The sequence below is a fragment of the Crinia signifera genome, chromosome 1, assembly GCF_055691185.1.
Source record: "Crinia signifera chromosome 1, ASM5569118v1, whole genome shotgun sequence".
Classification (NCBI taxonomy): Eukaryota; Metazoa; Chordata; class Amphibia; order Anura; family Myobatrachidae; genus Crinia; species Crinia signifera.
The window spans coordinates 433,061,984-433,082,242 of record NC_139217.1 but is presented as its reverse complement, the minus strand read 5'-3'; the positions used below and the strand labels follow the sequence as shown (position 1 = coordinate 433,082,242).

Sequence of the window (20,259 nt, the reverse complement as noted above, 5' to 3'; positions counted from 1 at the left end):
ATCATGAAGAAACCAACCTGGCCCCAATGCACAATACACAGTTCTTTCTGTCTTGCAATAAACAGATTTTTCATTGATAGTCATTTCATCATTAAGTTAATTTTAATAAATTTTTCTGTAAAACATATAGCATTTTTATAAAATAAAATATTAATATTCGTTTTCTAGTTTCAAAAAGTTATTTCATTCATATAAACATACAATTTGAGGGCAGATAATCATTCAGCCCTTCTTGTCTGCCCTTTTAACCATTTTGTTACCTCAAACCATAGGAGCAGCAATCTCCCTCTCTCCCTGCTTAGTCTAGCAATCTCCCTCATGTCACCATGTTAAATGTAACATTACACTGTTACATTTTTTGGGAAAAAAGGAATGACAGATAGATACATTTACATTGAATCATCAGCACCATTTCCCAGCATTTTACCAAGTATAGTAGCTCTTACTAACTGCGATAAGGCTCATATACTGTACATTTGTATATAAGTCATTTTAAAAGATTCCTCTCAGATGTAGCCGTGCACACCCACGCTTCTAGGTGCCATGTTCACAATATCTTATCACAATCTCTCCATATATGGAACTAGACACGCCCTTTGGGAGGAGCATGACACACACCCTCAATGGGGCATTTTGCAAAATACTACTACCAACTATAATCTCCCTGAAACTAGTTTTCAAAAGTAGGCAAGTATGCCTCAAATCCTATTCGGTGCTTATTTCTTTGTGCTGGCCACACATCAGACCAACTTTCCTCCAACCATCCAACTAGTTGCTTGGATGGAATAAAAATATGGTACTGGATTACTGGATGGGAGCAAAGGACAATCAGAAATGTTCTCACAAACCCAGGAAAATGGACAAAAACATTCAGTCAAATTGTTTAAATCAAACAGGTTCAACTACAGCGACAGTTTTTGTCTTTTTCCAGATATTGGGAGCAAATTTCTGAAGTAAATATTACATTTGCTCCCATCCAGTACCATATATTTATTCCATCCTAGCAACTAGTTGGATGGTTGGAGGCAAGTTGGTCTGAAGTGTGGCCAGCATTAGGATATCCTTATGTCTATCGAAGTAAGTAAAGTGTTCTACCACCTATGATGGGAGGCTATTCCACTTGTCCATACCCTTTCTGTGAAGTAATTTTTCCTCAGATTTCTCCTGGACCTACCTCCCTCCAGTATCAGTGCATGTCCTTGTGGTCTAATAATTTGATCAGAGTTTCCCTCCTGGACCTTGATAAAACCCTTGATATATTTGAAAATTTCTATAAAGTCAAACCCCAATCCCCCCCCCTCTTCCCTTCTCTGCTCCAAACTATACATATTGAGTTTTTTAGTCTTTCCGGGTATGTGATGTAGGCCATGTACCATTTTAGTTGCCATTCATTGTACCGTCTCTAGTATATTTATATCCTTCTGGAGAAATGGCCTCCAGAACTGAACACAGTACTCTAGATGAAGTCGTACCAATGGCCTATACAGTGGTATAAAGTGATTCCTCTCCCTATTGCCTTCCTCAGTGCTTTGTTACATTGCCTACCTGACTTTAAGTCACCTGAAATAATGACTTCTAGATCCTTTCCTCCTCAGTAGTTTCCAATATAGTGCCATAAATACCATATTTAGCCTTTGGATTTCTGAGACCCAAGAGCATTATTTTACATATTGTCATTAAACTGTAGTTGCCATGCTCTTGACCATTCCTCTAGTCTACCTAGATCATCCACCATTTGTTTTACCCCTCCTGGTGTGTCTGCCCTGTTGCGTACATTTGTGTCATCTGCAAAAAGGCAGTTGTACTTCAAAACCTTTTGCAATGTTACCAATAAAGATATTAAAAAGCGCTGGTTCATGCAAAGGTGGATTTAGACTTCATAAATCACGGATTTATCTTGCCTAGGCAAGATACCAGTTTGGTGCCCTCCCCCCTTCAAACAATCCATACCACTATATTTTTGGCACGTGCACAGTCTACTAACTGTGTGAACATCAGCATTGCCTACAAATCTGAACCAGGCTTTAGGTATTTTGTAAGGAGGCTTAATACCCATTTTACCTTTAAAGCAAAATGACTGCCCCATACAGGGGATGAAACCATTTTGTGTGTCCAAACAACAACATGGGGGAAACAGAGAGAGGGGGGATATAGGGTGGGAAAAGATGCAGGGTGGGGTGGGACAGGATGCAGGGTAAGATGGAGGATGGAGGGTAAGAGAGATGATGCAGGGTGAAAGGGGGGTGGTGCAGGGTGGAAGAGGGTGGCAGAAGGACCGGCTCTACCATAAGGCAGCTTTCGGCAGCTGCCTAGGGCGCACAGGAGCTGGGGGGGGGGGGGGGGGGGGTAATGGCCACAAAGTCTACCTATCAAAAAATCAAGTATGTCAATGAAGATCCTTGTTGTACTTAATGCAGGTGGCTGCTGTGGAACTTCAAAGACCTCACCTCCATACTTTCCCTTGAGGCATACTTCCCTGTATGGAGGAGGCCTACTTTGCTGCCTCCTCCTCCTTGTGGATGGCAAATGGGGGTCTCCAGGGAAAGCAGGGGATGCCCACCTCCCCGAGGGGATGGGTGGACCACCCAACTTATGGGAGCCTCCCTGGCATTCCAGAATGTTAGGCAAGTATGCCTTAAGGGATTGGAAAGTGGGTATAGGTGGCAGTATGGGGGGGAGGGCAGTAGGTTGAAGTTTTGCCTAGGGTGGTGAGAAGCCTTACACCGGCCCGGGGTGACAGGAAGAAGAGATGGGCTCTGGCAGTGGCAAGGAGAAGAGCAAGGCTCCTGCAGTAGCAACTCAGACAGTTGGGGAGGGGGGGGGGATAGGATAGGGAGCAGTATAACATAACTTCAGCAAACTAGCCACTCTACCTGCCTCCTGTTGAACTTTTTTTTTTCAATAAAAGTCCCCCACTTCTGGGTCAGTGGAAACAAAGTGCTGTACTGCTGCATACCGGCCCACATTGTCCTATACCAGTGATGGCTAACCTTGACACTCCAGCTGTTGTTGAACTACACATCCCAGCATGCCCGCCATCAGTTTTAACATGGCCAAATACTAAAACTGTAGCAGGGCATGCTGGGATGTGTAGTTCAACAACAACTGGAGTGTCAAGGTTAGCCATCACTGTCCTATACACACATAACACGTGGTCAGTCCAATACACACATAACATATACTTGCCTAACCTCCCAGAATGGCTTAGAGGCTCACAAAAATCAGGTACCCCTCCTGGCCCCCAGGGAAGGTGAGCAAGTCTCCTGCATCCCCCTTCCCAGCATCAACAAATGCCGGACTTGGTGGGTCTCCGGGGATGTCACCATATTTACTTAATAGCATTTAAACACACAAAAAAAAAATTGGGGTTCATACAATATTCGTGTCTGATCATGCCCCAGTGTCTCTTATGAAAATTTACTAATATCATCGATTTTGACGATCTGCAATTCGAATGGTTATAAACGAGGGTGGGGGTGTTTGGCAAATTTATAAAGCTGATGATTCATATTTTCCGATGCTGAAGTGATTCGTATTTGCCTACCAAGTTTACCGATAGCCAAGCAAGGCTGGACATATAGCCTTACACGGATCTGACTGCAGTGGCGGAACTGCCGGAGGCAATGGATTCACCTGCCGCCGGGCGTCTGCCCAGAGGGGGCACATCTCCATTGCCTCCGGCTCTGCTGTACTCACAGCCCTGCATCCCTCCCTCTCGAAGTAGAGGAGCAGGAGGGACCCAGGAGGGATCTTCTGCCGGCGGCGATTACCTCTCTGCTGCTCCAGCCTCCGGGTGGTCGGGGCAGCACACAGCAATCTGCAGTGCACTACTGGGTAAAAAAATCCCAGGAGGCACTGCAGTGGGGTCAGAGGAACATGTGCTGAGCTGGGATTGGAGGAGAGCCCAGCACATGCTCCTCTGTCGTTCTAGACATATTCAGCAGCAGCAGGAAATGGGACCCCCCAATGCCAGCCAGCACACAGCACACAACTGCAACTTTCAACAGCCACTACCCTGCAGGCACAGGAGTAGACTCCTCACTGTGAGCAGCTACAACCAGCCACAGCCAGGAGCACCTTCCCCATCACTTCCCCTGCTAGGGCTCAGACAGGTCAGTGACATTACACATGTAGTGGAGCTTATACAGAGCAGGGGAGGAGCAGGGAGTGGGCTACAGCCTGTCTCCTAACCCTAGCCTCCCCTCCTGCAGCCTTATCCTAACCTCTCCCCTCCTGCAGCCTTACTCTAACCTCTTCCCAAACCCTAGCCTCCCCTCCTGCAGCCTTATCCTAACCTCTCCCCTGATGCAGCCTTACCCTAACCTATCCCCTAACCTCTCCCCTCCTGCAGCCTTACCCTAACCACTCCCCTAACCCTAGCCTCCCCTCCTGCAGCCTTATCCTAACCTCTCCCCTCCTGCAGCCTTACCCTAACCTCTCCCCTAACCCTAGCCTCCCCTCCAGCAGCCTTACCCTAACCTCTCCCCTGATGCAGCCTTACCCTAACCTCTCCCCTAACCCTAGCCTCCCCTCCAGCAGCCTTACCCTAACCTATCCTCTAACCTCTCCCCTCCTGCAGCCTTACCCTAATCTCTCCCCTCCAGCAGCCTTACCCTAGCCTATCCCCTAACCTCTACTCTCACAGCCATACTTTGTGGTACTTACGGCACTGGCATCATCAATTCACATATCTATCTACCTATCGGACGGGGGCACCAACATTTATCTTGCCTCCAGGCAACTGGGACAAACTTATGCCACTGTCTGACTGATTCGTGCAATGCTTCTATGTGTAAAAGTAAAAAAGAAGAAAAACGTTGTCGGACCCTTTAAGCCGGTTCTGTTCCCCAAAAAAATGGCTAGGAGTTGACAATTATTTTTTTTTTTAAACAGCATCTGCTCTTGGACTGGTACTGGTTCCAAAAACAAGGGGGACAAAACAAGTAGGGGTCCCTGGTATTATTTAAACCAGCACCAGGCTCCACCATTCAGTAATTAATGCCACAGCCGGGGGACACTTTTATATGTCTATAATGCATAAGAAAATTTACTAAGATCGAATGTATCCGTTCAAGAGCCCAGTGCTTGTTTTAAAAATACAGGGAACCCTTAGCAATTTTTGGAACTACGATCAGCTCACAGAGTTCAGGTATGGTTATTCTTGGAGGGGGGGCACCACGCAGTTTAAAAAAAAAAAAAGTTTACTCTTTCTTTTACATAAGAAGCACTGCACGGATCTCACTAATCTGTGCAGGCTTCTGCAAACATGAATGGCAAAAGGTGGTCTATTTGTTATTCGTATTTTGAGCTGAGTTTTTAGCTGAATTTGATCACTTGAAAAGGAATCAATTTGACTTAGAAAGCAATTCGCCATCTTCTCAATGAATACACTCACTGCGAATCACATTTAAAAACCCATTGAAAAACCACAGCGAATTGCGGAGAGTATCAGATGGCGAATTGTCCGTCATTCACTGTTCGCCGTCGGCAAAAAGTGCACGTTGAATAGGGTGATTCACTTTCTGACACAAAAAAAATCACCTTCCAAAGTGAAAATAGCACAAATTCGCCATGAAACATGGCAAATTGGCCTCATTGAATACTGCCCTTAGACTGCATAAAAGAATAACTAAAGATGGTTGAGGGACTCCACACAGGAGTAGTGAAGAAGTCACTGAAGAGGAGGAGCCAGCAGGTAAGTATAGACTGATGCTGACCAATACTGGAGGCTGCTTGGAGAAGTCGCCACAGGTAATTATGTTCAGGTAGTTGTCACTAGCGGGTTCACCGATGATGATGATAATGGCAACAGCAGGTATCTGCCAATGGTGGAGGTATTAATAATAATAATAATATTTATATAGCACTTTTCTCCCAATAGGACTCAAAGTGCTGCACCATTGTCTTTACAGCTCAAAATACACAACAAGCTTAACAGTAGATATCAGTAAAATGCTTGAGTTAATAGAGTCTTTAGTCTATTTTTAAAGGATTCTACAGTGGGGGCTTCTCGCACTGTGCGAGGAAGAGAGTTCCATAGAGTTGGAGCAACAAAGTTGAAAGCTCGACCCCCAGATGAATTCAGGGAGATTCTAGGTACGGTTAGTAGTCCTTCTTCAGCGGATCATAGTAATCGGGTAGGACAGTAAGGAATCAGCAGCTGCTGCAGGTACCTTGGGCCTTGGTCATGTAGGGCCTTGAAAGTGAGTAAGCCAATCTTGAGAATGATTCACCATTTTCCGGTAGCCAGTGAAGGGCGTAGACAATGGGAGTTATGTGGCTGGAGCGGGGCTGGTTAGTTAATAGTCTGGCGGCTGCATTTTGTACCAGCTGCAAGCGGTGCAATTCTTTTGATGGGAGACCCAGGTAGAGAGCATTGCAGTAGTCTAGGCGTAATGATATAAATGCATGTATGACTTTAGGCAGGTCTTCTGGGGGAATTAAGTGCTTGATTCTGGCTATATTCCTTAGATGATAGAATGAGGATGTGATTGTTGCTGACACCTTGTCACGAAATGGGTGTGTGGAATCAGTCGTGACTGGAGTGGTCAGATGGAGGATTGATGGAGTGGTGCGGATCTCAGGAAGAGAGGCGTGACCAGCCGGAGATGGGTTAACACAAACAGGTTTATTGAAGGAACTCATATAACAGATAATGTAACCAGGATCAATACTTCTTGATTGGACAAATAATAACTAGATGCAAGTCTCTGATAAATAACAAGTAACAAAAGATAGCAGTCCTTTGCAAAAATAAACAAGATGGCAGTCCGTTCAAAATAAACAAGATATGTGCCGGTAGTTCTGGGAGGATAAGGCAATGTTCAGGATTTGAGTTTAGAGAAAAGGATACCTGAAAATTGGACAATTGGCTGACTGAAGATTGGACGATTGGATGACTGAAGATTGGACAATTGGATGACTGAAGATTGGACAATTGGATGACTGAAGATTGGACAATTGGATGACTGAAGATTGGACGATTGGATGACTGAAGATTGGACGATTGGATGACTGAAGATTGGACGGCTGGATGACTGAAGATTGGACGGCTGGTATCAGGATACAGCTGAATGACAGGATTACTGGAAGATTACAGCAGAGACGTAGCACACAATAGCTGGATGCAGCTTGTAGCAGGCAGGTCAGGAAACTGGTATCAGGACAGGGTAGCGACTTGGTGTTGACACAGGAACAGGTGACGGAGATAACAGAACTGAAATGGCTGACTTGGCATATAACAAATAACTGAAGAAAACCGAGTATAAACACAGGAACTAGATGAGCAGGAACTGGAGCAGGAATTGGACCATTTGTGGACCAGACCGTGAGCGCTGGACCAGCCGGACAAGCAGAGCCTCTGGGAGCTGAACACTGAAGACTCACGCAGGGATTCCAGGAAGCAGGCTTGAACTGCACAGAACATCCAGCACATGCAGCAGGAAGACAAGTTGCTGAAGTCAGTTCTGCCTCTGTGAGCAGGATATTTATCCCCCCTGCCTTGTATTGATTGGAGGAAATGACAGAGGGCAATCTGCAATCTGAGGCAGGAATCCAGAATACTTCAGTCTGAACTAAACAGGTGAGCCACATGGAACAGGAGAGCAAAGGGTTACAGGTGATTCCAGCTTCTGCCAGGATTTCTATCAGGTGCAATCAATCAATGAACCAGCAATGCACAGACTGTCTGGCAGCATGAATGGAGTCAGACTGAGACACAGAGCAGAATCACCATACAGGTAAGCTTGACTAAGCAGATCTGTGACATTACCCCCTCCTTCAGGGTGGACTCCGGACACCTATGCCAGAACCTTCTTTGGAAGAGAGCTCAAGGTTAACGACGATGCTTCTTCTTTTTCTTAGATGAATGCTTTGATTTTTTTGAGGAAGGTGAAGCTTTAGGTTCTGCAAAACAGGCACCAGAGAGCACAGGACCTCCCAGGAAGGGAGTGGCATCATAATCAGAATCATACTCTGAATTTGAGTCTTGGTCTAAGGTCAGGATTGAAGACCTCTCAGTTGAATTGAAACTCCCTGAAGGACCACTGAGGTAGCATGAAGCGGAAGATCCAATACATATGGTGGGTATTGACGGGGCAGATTGCTTTTCAGAAGATGATCCTGGAGAATTGGACAGTCCAGAGGAACCAACACAATGGGTGGACATGGATGTGTACCCAATTCTAACGTCCATAGATTTGGGCATCAATAGACAATTTTTTTAAACCTTGGAGGTTCTAAGGCATTGTTGAGATGGCGCACAATCTTGGATGGATGGCAAAGAATGGTTGGTTTTGGCCACCGGATGACTTTTAACTGTAGTGGTGGAGGAATTCTTACAGGGAGTCTTTGAACCGAACCTTTCCACTACGGCCTTGGAGAAGGATGTCAGATCTTGAAGTCTGGAGTCGTTAGATTCATAAAGCGGACAAGCCCACTCCAAAGCTTCTCCTTTAAATGACAAAAACAGGTAACTGACGATGTTGGCTAGCGTGAGACCAGATGAAGGTTCGGTTTCCAATATAGACAAATATTGGTTCACCAGGGCTTCATAATGGACAAGATCCCCATCAAAATAGATGGGCGAATATTCTCTGCTTGAATCTTGAAATGGTTTTGATGGAATTGGGGCTTTGGAAGGCTTCAGCTGATCAAGAATCTTGGACTTTTTAGGAAAAACTGGAACCACGGAAGCCTCAGACACGGCGGGCACATTGAGTGTTTTGTGCATGGCAGACCCCTCGGATGCCTTGGGCAAGGCAGTCTGCACTGGAATAACTGGAACAACCTCAGGCCCGGAGGCCAGGGCAGGTGTGTCCTCAGGCCCGGAGGCCAGGGCAGAAGTGTCCGACTCTCCTCCAGGGTCTCTGGTATACAGGACCCCCTCCTGGGACTGGACACTTGGAATTTCCCCCTCTTGGAGCTCGACACCTGGATTCACCCCTACTTGGGACTGGACACTTGAAATCCCATTTTGGGGCTGGACACAGAAAGCCCTCTTCTGGGACTGGAGACAGTGAACCCCCTCTTGGGGCAGGAGACTTTGAACCCCCTCTTGGGGCAGGAGACTTTGAATCCCCTCTTGGGGCAGGAGACTGAGAGCCCCCTCCTGGGGCTGAAGATTCTGGACCCCCTTCTGGGGCTGGATACAGCAGACCCCTTCTTGAGACTGTAGAGGCTGAACTCCCCTCTGGGGCTGAAAAGGCTGAACCCCCTCTTGGGGCTGGAGACGGGATACTCGTTCTGAATCTTTAGCACAAGATACCTCTGCTGGGGCTGCGGTATTGGACAACCCTCCTGAGGTTGATGAGACGGACACATGCTTTTGGGCAGAAAATCCTGAGACTCCACCTCCAGTAATGGATACAGGAACCTTCCCAGGAGCTCTGTGGACAGCAGTAAAACCGTGTTTGGCCAAGATGATCTTTGTTCTAGGGCCCCAAGTATTAACTCGGGTTTCTTTCTGAGCTGTAACGGGAGGAATCTCCCCATTTCTGGGCAGACGGAGAGAACAATCTTCTATGAAATGGTCTGAACCACCACAATAGAAGCACAGGTCTAGCTGCCTGCGCCGCTGACGTTCCTCCTCAGACAGCTGGGCTCGTGGTCTGCTTTGTGGTATGTCCTTACAAGGCTTATGAGAGGACTTCTCAGGAGTACTTGGAAGTGTAGTGGAAGTTCCTTTGCGCACAGTTCCACTGGAAAGGGGTACCAAAGAACTGTCCAATATGGCGGAGACTACAGAAAATTTTTTAGATGGTAATTCCTGTAGTTGATTCAGTAACTGGTGTAAAACCTTTAATGTCTCTGATTCTGGCTCTTTAAAGGTCCAAGCAGAACCAGATTGCAGATGGCAAAGTAACGGACTTATGACAGACCCACTGTCCGCAGCAGCCTCATCGTCCTCCTTTGGAGTAGCCAGGTAGTCAGGGGGTAGAGGTGAAGAGGCCAAATGACATGCGGCTGCAGATGTGACACGTGAGGATTCATTAGCCGGCAAGGATTGCTGCAGCTTGCAAGAACAACCAGATAAGTCTTGCCAGAACTTTGTGAGTAAGAACTGAAGATCAATCTGTCTCTCCATGCTGGTACTGTGATCTAGACAACCCACACTTCTCACACTCTGATCACTGACCAAGTCCATGTGACTTCAGCAAACTGTCACGAAATGGGTGTGTGGAATCAGTCGTGACTGGAGTGGTCAGATGGTGGATTGATGGAGTGGTGCGGATCTCAGGAAGAGAGGCGTGACCAGCCGGAGATGGGTTAACACAAACAGGTTTATTGAAGGAACTCATATAACAGATAATGTAACCAGGATCAATACTTCTTGATTGGACAAATAATAACTAGATGCAAGTCTCTGATAAATAACAAGTAACAAAAGATAGCAGTCCTTTGCAAAAATAAACAAGATGGCAGTCCGTTCAAAATAAACAAGATATGTGCCGGTAGTTCTGGGAGGATAAGGCAATGTTCAGGATTTGAGTTTAGAGAAAAGGATACCTGAAAATTGGACAATTGGCTGACTGAAGATTGGACGATTGGATGACTGAAGATTGGACAATTGGATGACTGAAGATTGGACAATTGGATGACTGAAGATTGGACAATTGGATGACTGAAGATTGGACAATTGGATGACTGAAGATTGGACAATTGGATGACTGAAGATTGGACAATTGGATGACTGAAGATTGGACGGCTGGATGACTGAAGATTGGATGATTGGATGACTGAAGATTGGACGATTGGATGACTGAAGATTGGACGGCTGGATGACTGAAGATTGGACGGCTGGTATCAGGATACAGCTGAATGACAGGATTACTGGAAGATTACAGCAGAGACGTAGCACACAATAGCTGGATGCAGCTTGTAGCAGGCAGGTCAGGAAACTGGTATCAGGACAGGGTAGCGACTTGGTGTTGACACAGGAACAGGTGACGGAGATAACAGAACTGAAATGGCTGACTTGGCATATAACAAATAACTGAAGAAAACCGAGTATAAACACAGGAACTAGATGAGCAGGAACTGGAGCAGGAATTGGACCATTTGTGGACCAGACCGTGAGCGCTGGACCAGCCGGACAAGCAGAGCCTCTGGGAGCTGAACGCTGAAGACTCACGCAGGGATTCCAGGAAGCAGGCTTGAACTGCACAGAACATCCAGCACATGCAGCAGGAAGACAAGTTGCTGATGTCAGTTCTGCCTCTGTGAGCAGGATATTTATCCCCCCTGCCTTGTATTGATTGGAGGAAATGACAGAGGGCAATCTGCAATCTGAGGCAGGAATCCAGAATACTTCAGTCTGAACTAAACAGGTGAGCCACATGGAACAGGAGAGCAAAGGGTTACAGGTGATTCCAGCTTCTGCCAGGATTTCTATCAGGTGCAATCAATCAATGAACCAGCAATGCACAGACTGTCTGGCAGCATGAATGGAGTCAGACTGAGACACAGAGCAGAATCACCATACAGGTAAGCTTGACTAAGCAGATCTGTGACACACCTGATGTTTAAAGGCCCATACAGACACAAAGATGTGCTAGTAACGACACATCGTTGACGACCGTCGTTTGCTATCACCTTGATAGTGCAAAACGAACGACAAGCTAAAATTCAAAACAAAAGCGAAAAACGATGTCATACGACGGGCGACGAACGATGACCGATGATCAACGATCTGTGGTCGTCGAGGTCCATTTTATCAATCTGTCAGTCAAAAAAATGGGCAGGAATGTGGGCAGGATTATGTACAGTAAATAAATAGGCTCGGCCATTTTAAACTCTCTGCATTTGATGCTCTGTGCTAGTTCTGTGAGGATTATTCCTGCTGAACGCTTTCGCAGTGCTATCTTTTGTGTTTCTTTCTGCAATGGTTCCTTATCGGTACAAAGTGATGGCAGCGTATGTTGGAGTCGCTTTGTTAGTGGACAAGGAGAGATTGAAGAAACGTAAAAGGTTTCGTTCTTGCTGGTCAAAGAAGTGGCTCCAGAAGAGAGATTCGCTCTCTCACATGGTTCTGCTTTCTGAGATCCACGAGGACTGTCCTGACGATTTCAGAAATTTTCTCCGCATGGATGATGCCACGTTCACGGAGTTGTTGGAACTGGTTAGGCCTCATATCCAGAAGCAGGATACAAGGATGCGCAAGGCAATTCCTGCGGAGGAGAGACTGATCGCCACTCTGCGATTCCTGGCGACCGGCAGGTCCTTACAGGATATGAAGTTTGGAGCGGTCATTTCCCCACAGTCTCTTGGTCTCATTATACTAGAGACATGCAAGGCTATCTACAGTGTCCTTCGTGAGCAGTACTTCCAGGTAATAATAATTTACTTATTTTGTATGTTTTGTTTGTAGATTTTGAAATATTATTTTTTAACTAATCTAGAATGTTGAAATTATTGCATCCGTTATGGATTACTCCTCCAGCAATGTGCAAAATGTGTTTTCCCTCCATGTGGTTGCAGCTGCAATGATAGTATATTTGCATATTTAAACCCCCATATACTGCAGTTATTTTTGCCAACCAGTGTAATGTGAATCCACAGTGTTTAGGCAGAGTGTTGGTGCTAGTGTTGTGCCTACCTGTTGCTTTCTATACTGCATTTCCCTGGTGCAACTGTTGTTTTTGCTGCCTGGTGCTTTCTATACTGCATTTCCCTGGTGCAACTATCTTTTAGCCTGCCTGGTGCTTTCTATACTGCATTTCCCTGGTGCAACTATATTTTAGCCTGCCTGGTGCTTTCTATACTGCATTTCCCTGGTGCAACTGTTGTTTTTGCTGCCTGGTGCTTTCTATACTGCATTTCCCTGGTGCAACTATCTTTTAGCCTGCCTGGTGCTTTCTATTCTGCATTTCCCTGGTGCAACTGTTGTTTTTGCTGCCTGGTGCTTTCTATACTGCATTTCCCTGGTGCAACTATCTTTTAGCCTGCCTGGTGCTTTCTATACTGCATTTCCCTGGTGCAACTATCTTTTAGCCTACCTGTTGCTTTCTATACTGCATTTCCCTGGTGCAACTGTTGTTTTTGCTGCCTGGTGCTTTCTATACTGCATTTCCCTGGTGCAACTATCTTTTAGCCTGCCTGGTGCTTTCTATACTGCATTTCCCTGGTGCAACTATATTTTAGCCTGCCTGGTGCTTTCTATACTGCATTTCCCTGGTGCAACTGTTGTTTTTGCTGCCTGGTGCTTTCTATACTGCATTTCCCTGGTGCAACTATCTTTTAGCCTGCCTGGTGCTTTCTATACTGCATTTCCCTGGTGCAACTATCTTTTAGCCTACCTGTTGCTTTCTATACTGCATTTCCCTGGTGCAACTGTTGTTTTTGCTGCCTGGTGCTTTCTATACTGCATTTCCCTGGTGCAACTATCTTTTAGCCTGCCTGGTGCTTTCTATACTGCATTTCCCTGGTGCAACTGTGTTTTAGGCTGGCCGGTGTTGATTGTAGTGCAATTACCTGGTGTTATTTCGTTCCCCTTCTCATATACTCTTGTTCTTTTGCAGTTACCGTCCTCAGAGGAAGAGTGGCTCAAGGTCGCAGCAGATTTCCGTGACAAGTGGAATTTTCCGAACTGTGGTGGAGCTGTCGACGGGAAACACGTGGAGATAATTCCTCCACACAATTCTGGGTCCTTGTATTATAATTACAAGGGATACTTTAGTATTGTTATGATGGCCATTGTGGATGCCAATTACAGGTTCCTCTACGTGGACGTGGGAAAAAATGGTCGTGCCTCGGATGGTGGTTCCTTTAAGGACACCCTATTTTACCGCAGCCTTATTTCTGATAGCCTCCATCTGCCCACATCCTCTCAGTGTACAAATGGCATGAACTTTGTATTTGTTGCTGACGAGGCCTTTGCCTTACACAAACATGTGATGAAGCCCTATGCCAAAAGGGGGCTAACTCAGGAAAGAAGAATTTTTAATTACAGACTATCGCGAGCGCGCAGGACAGTTGAGAACGCCTTTGGGATTCTGAGTAATCGCTTTCGAGTATTCCACACAGCGATAAATCTGCGCATGGACAAGATTAACTGGGTGGTCTTGGCGTGCTGTGCCCTTCATAATCTACTGCGCACAAAGAAAATGGCCCGCCACCACCTATCCCATACTGAACCTCCCGAACCACTTCAGCCACAAACCCCTACACCTGCAGTGGGGTTCACTGAACTCCAACGTTCAGGGGCTACTGGTGTGTCTACCACTGAGGCAAAAAGAATCAGGGAGCAGTATACTGCTTACTTTAATGGGGAGGGTGCAGTGTCCTGGCAAAATGATGTCGTGTGATATGATTATATTACAAATGTATCATACAATGTTTAAAGTACCATGTTTTAACTTCAAATTATATTGTTGTTTGTTCAAAACTGAATGTGTTCCCATTTGTTTTGTAATGTATTCTTTTGTTTTCCATGACATGTACAACTCTCAAATAGGTGTCATATATGGGTCCAACAGTAGGGATCCCAGCAGGCATTATGCCGTTGACGGGATATTGACCCCTGCTTTGGAAAATGCGTATAGGGCAGGTCATTGTTTATTTAACTGGGGAGTGGCGACAGCAAGGAGGAAGCAATCGTTCACCCTCTGAATACCGGCCATGGGTTGTGAACAGGTATGGAGCTTGTCCATTGTCCCTTGTGTGCCCCGCTGTTGATGTTTTCATAATAGGGATACCAACCCAGGTAAATAGCCCCATCCACTAGCCCTCTCCCCTCACACCATCCACTCACCTGCTCATCTTGTATAAGAAAATACAATTGTTTTCAGTGAAAAACTTTATGTAAAAATTTGAATTTTTACATATACAATTATTAAATAAGTCTCATAAAATAGAAAAGAATTGACAATAAATTGTCATGAGATAAAACATTTCCCAACCAATGGAAAATAATATTTAACAAAGTGCAAACATGTGTTTGTTGAGTACAATGGGGCAGATGTATTAAGCCTGACAAAGAGATAAACTGGAGTTAAATTGCAAGGAGATAACGCACCAGCCAATCAACTCCAAACTGCCATATTTCAAACACAGCCGATTGGCTGATGCGGTATCTCCTTCCTCCAGTTTATCTCTTTGCCAGGCTTAATACATCTGGCCCAATGGCCCACATACAGTGGAATGCCACAGGCAAGGTGATATGTACAATGGGGCAGATGTATTAAGCCTGACAAAGAGATAAACTGGAGTTAAATTGCAAGGAGATAACGCACCAGCCAATCAACTCCAAACTGCCATATTTCAAACACAGCCGATTGGCTGATGCGGTATCTCCTTCCTCCAGTTTATCTCTTTGCCAGGCTTAATACATCTGGCCCAATGGCCCACATACAGTGGAATGCCACAGGCAAGGTGATATGTACAATGGGGCAGATGTATTAAGCCTGACAAAGAGATAAACTGGAGTTAAATTGCAAGGAGATAACGCACCAGCCAATCAACTCCAAACTGCCATATTTCAAACACAGCCGATTGGCTGATGCGGTATCTCCTTCCTCCAGTTTATCTCTTTGCCAGGCTTAATACATCTGGCCCAATGGCCCACATACAGTGGAATGCCACAGGCAAGGTGATATGTACAATGGGGCAGATGTATTAAGCCTGACAAAGAGATAAACTGGAGTTAAATTGCAAGGAGATAACGCACCAGCCAATCAACTCCAAACTGCCATATTTCAAACACAGCCGATTGGCTGATGCGGTATCTCCTTCCTCCAGTTTATCTCTTTGCCAGGCTTAATACATCTGGCCCAATGGCCCACATACAGTGGAATGCCACAGGCAAGGTGATATGTTCCATTCCCCAACATCAACGAAGAAAGTGCAACCGCATGAACAGATTTTTTTTAGAAAAATGCTTGCAACAGCAACTGTTATTTTACATTTGCAACAAACCAGGCTCATCACCTTGCAGAGTGGCATGGGCACTCATCCAAGCGGAGCAGGTGCTACTTGAGGAACTATAGGTAGGTGATGATGTTGGGGAGTGATCACTCAAGGCAAATTGGTTGTTTGGGTTTTGTGTACAATTATTCGGTGTAGGTGGATATGACGGATAATGTGGATTGGTTGGTGGTGGGAGAGGTGGCCAATGCAATGTCTGCGATGGTAATATGGGGCTCTCTGGTAATTTACCATTTTGAGCACATATTAGCGCATCGTATACAATGCTTTTAAAACGAAGACGTTGGAACGGATCCAACGACTGCAGTTCAGATGCGATGTTCATCTTAAAATTTTCATGTTCATCTGGGGGCTTCTGAAGAACCTGTTCTGCACGCCTCAGAAATTGCTCGGCAGACAATGGTGCAGAGCTCGTACTCTGTGCAGTAACCCGACGTCTTCTTGGCGGTGGTGGGCGACTTGGTTGCGGAGGAGATGGCTCTGCGTCAACTAAATCGACATCTGTAGGCTCGCTGATGGAGACATCATGGTCGCTCCCTGGTGCTGGCTATAATAAAGGTATACAAAAATAAATTACACAAACTTTCAAAATGGTATTGAGCCGAATAACCATGACACACAAAATTGTTGAACTACACATGCCAGCATGCACTGCATCATTTTTTTTTTTTTTAAATCAACAAAAAATATTTGTAGTGCTTATCGTCATGTGCATTTAACAACAGATGGAGTGTATAGTTATAAAAAAAATCTTGAATGATGTTTGTCCTTTGTACATATACTTACCACCTCATCTTGATTCTCGACAACTACCGGTGGCATATCCCCCATCATCGAGCAATGAGATTGAGTCCTGGGCTCATCCTCAAGGGTGAACAGGAGAAGATTGTAGTACCACAACGTGGGCTTTCTGACTTCATCCGCCCCTGCTCCCGAATGCTGTGACTCCTTCACTCTCTTGTGTTCTTTTAAAAACACGGTTCTGAAATTTTGAATCTTCTTTTTGACCCATTTCAAATCCGCTTGACTTTTACGGACTTTACAGTACTCAATGAGCTGCTGGTATGCCTTCGCTTTTTTGTCCTTGTTTGCATAGTCTTTGGAGGTGATTTTCCACAGACATTCATGGGACTGATACAGTTCCAGGAATCCAGTCCAGTGGTCTTGTTCAGTGATTTCAGCTGACATGTCTGTAAATGACAAAAGGATTCAATATACAATATTTTTAAAATATTTGCACCAGGCAGGCGGAAGCACTTTGCACCAGGCACTACATGCATAGAATTCACCAGGTAGGCAGCAACACTTTGCACCAGGCACTGCATGCATAGAATTCACCAGGTAGGCAGCAACACTTTGCACCAGGCACTGCATGCATAGAATTCACCAGGTAGGCAGCAACACTTTGCACCAGGCACAGCACTCACAAAATGCACCAGGCAGGCGGAAGCACTTTGCACCAGGCACTGCATGCATAGAATTCACCAGGTAGGCAGCAACACTTTGCACCAGGCACTGCATGCATAGAATTCACCAGGTAGGCAGCAACACTTTGCACCAGGCACTGCATGCATAGAATTCACCAGGTAGGCAGCAACACTTTGCACCAGGCACAGCACTCACAAAATGCACCAGGCAGGCGGAAGCACTTTGCACCAGGCACTGCATGCATAGAATTCACCAGGTAGGCAGCAACACTTTGCACCAGGCACAGCACTCACAAAATGCACCAGGCAGGCGGAAGCACTTTGCACCAGGCACTGCATGCATAGAATTCACCAGGTAGGCAGCAACACTTTGCACCAGGCACAGCACTCACAAAATGCACCAGGCATTGGATATGGGTTTGTTTATCTCCAGGGCTAGCCAGTCACCCATTCAGCATCCCACCACACAAGGCCAAACCACCCACCCCCACAACATAAATAACTACAAACATGAAGCGCTCAGCACATACTGTACTACATACTACTCTACTACATAGCAGCGGCCACCCTACCCTCACCACCACACGAATAAACTCACCAATTTATTGAAGAATCCACCCCTGCCGTGTCCTGCTACGCACGCTGGTTCTCCTGATGCCATCCGCAGCGAAATGGCGCCTGGGAGGTTCCTGGGAGTGGCTACATCGCTTTCCGTCGCTCGTTGTCCGTCGTTTTTCATCGTTTGCCGTCTTCGGCACTGTACGATGTAAACGATGATAGACGAATTGACCTGCATGCAAGGGCGATGACAGACATGATGACCGACTTGCGGGGACGCGCATCGTCGTTTATCGTCCATCGTTTAATGCTAAAAATGTGTACGATACCAAACGATGTTAAACGATTAACGACCATGGATAATCGCTCAAAATCGTTGCAAGGGGGTTAAATGAATGGAATCTTTCATAGTCGTGGGCATAGGATCTTTGTGTCTGTATGGGCCTTAAGTGTCAGGCCATTATCCAGGACAACACCAAGATTCCGCACATGATCAGAGTTTTTTAGTGCTGAGCCCCCAGCGTAAGACCTGTCAGTTGACTATGCTGCCATCTTGTCCTGTGATTTATCAGCATCCACACAGGTATTGATGTTGTCTCTCTGATTGGTGACTGGTAACTGCAGTGAGAATGATGAACTGACAAGGACTAATTGCAGATAGACTTGAATAGCAGGCTCTGTAGATGATCAGCTAGGAACAGGTAGCACTGTAATGTCCCAATCTGGACACTGGAGGGAGTCAGTCTGCAGCAAGGTGGAAAGCTGCAGGTGCAGTAAATAGCAGTAGTACGTGGGAGTTACTATGAATGCTACTTCTCTAAGGACAACATTGCACTGACTGACTTCTGAGCCCAGCTTTTGCCCCTATATAGGCAGAGCATGCCGGTGATAGGCTATGTGGGCGGATCCCAGATGGCGGCACCCACGCCGGCGACTGGTGTCCACGTGGAGAGACCTGAGGCCTGTACTGAAGTGAAAAGCCAGTGCCTGTCATACCACTAACCGGGTTGCGGATGCACCCCAGACACATCCACTGGAATGTTATTGCAGGGAACGCAGGCCGCGTGTCTCTGGTGCTGAAGCAGAGTGCTGCAGACAGATGGAAGGTGACAGTCTGTGCGCAAGTGTGGTGAACCATCTGAATGGCAGATAAGTACCTCTCAAATAGGGTTCCACCTCATCCCTTTAATTCCGGACACATATTAATTACACAGGTTCTGTGGCTGATTAAAAAAAAAAACAGTTGAAATGGAGTCTTGAAATCAGCCAGCCACAGAACCTGTGTAATTAATATGTGTCCGGAATTAAAGGGATGAGGTGGTAACCCTACTCTCAAACCTTGAGTCATGACAGCTGATGTGTGATTCCCGGCCATGAATGGGATTGAATGGGTAGGAACAGATACATTCGAACCCATTCCATTTTAGTAAATTTCCCTATATGATTTTATAGTTGAGACATATTACTAGTGGCCTGAGTCTTTGCCAGACTAATTTAAGGATTTCCTTAATATAAAATTGATGAACTATCTAGATGCATAGGACACTCAAATAATGGGAGTGATTCAGGTTGATTTGCAAAAGCAAAGTCCTTCTTTAATGCACAAAACCATGCTGCACTGCAGGTGGGGCTAATGTTACATTTGGGTGACTTATTTTGTTTCTGTGCAGGGTAAATACTGGCTGCTTTATTTTTGCACCGCAGGTTAGATTTCAGTTTGAACAAACCACACCCCAATCTTGCTTTTGCAAACTCACCAGAATCACCCCTAATGTTCTGTGTGGCATTAAAGGTGATCTTAAGGGAGTATATCATTATATATATATCCATCCAGGCAGTGGAGTGAAGCTACAGCCACTTCCGATTCTATTTCTGAGGCACGGACATATGCCCTGGGGGCTCATACTAATAATTCTACCACAGCCTCACATGATGCATATGCACAGGCAAAATAATTCTTTGATGACCATCTGTTGTCTCAGTCCAAGAAGAATGTTTCTTTTTTTTTTTACCAACTTTTTTTTAAAGAAAGAACAAAAGGAAACAAAATACCTCTAAGAAGCATCATCGGATAGACTTATGTCGCATCTAGACGTACAGTATGGCTTTATGGCTGTGTTCTTGGGTGGTCACCTTTGTATAACATCTGGTTGTAGGCAATTTTCTTCGTAAAAACTGGACATGGGGGGGGGGGGAATTTACTAAGATGTGTATTCTACTTCACATGTGATGTTGCTATGGGCAACCAATCAGAATCTACTTCTTATTTATTTAGAACCCTCTAGAAGATAATAGACAATATGTGATTGGTTGCCCTTTAAAAAACAGTTTAAAGGGCAGGGCGGATTTAGAA

The 20,259-nt window shown here is 45.6% G+C and overlaps 1 long non-coding RNA gene across 1 annotated transcript; it reads right to left on the bottom strand.

Moving 5' to 3' along the window:
- Positions 1-16,266: 16,266 nt before the first annotated feature.
- On the bottom strand, positions 16,267-18,348 carry LOC146020116 (uncharacterized). Its single transcript, XR_014450723.1, has 3 exons — positions 17,947-18,348; positions 16,708-17,111; positions 16,267-16,468 (listed from the first exon to the last, which is right to left on the bottom strand). It is a non-coding gene; the product is annotated as an uncharacterized LOC146020116 (long non-coding RNA).
- Between the last annotated feature and the right edge of the window lie 1,911 nt (positions 18,349-20,259).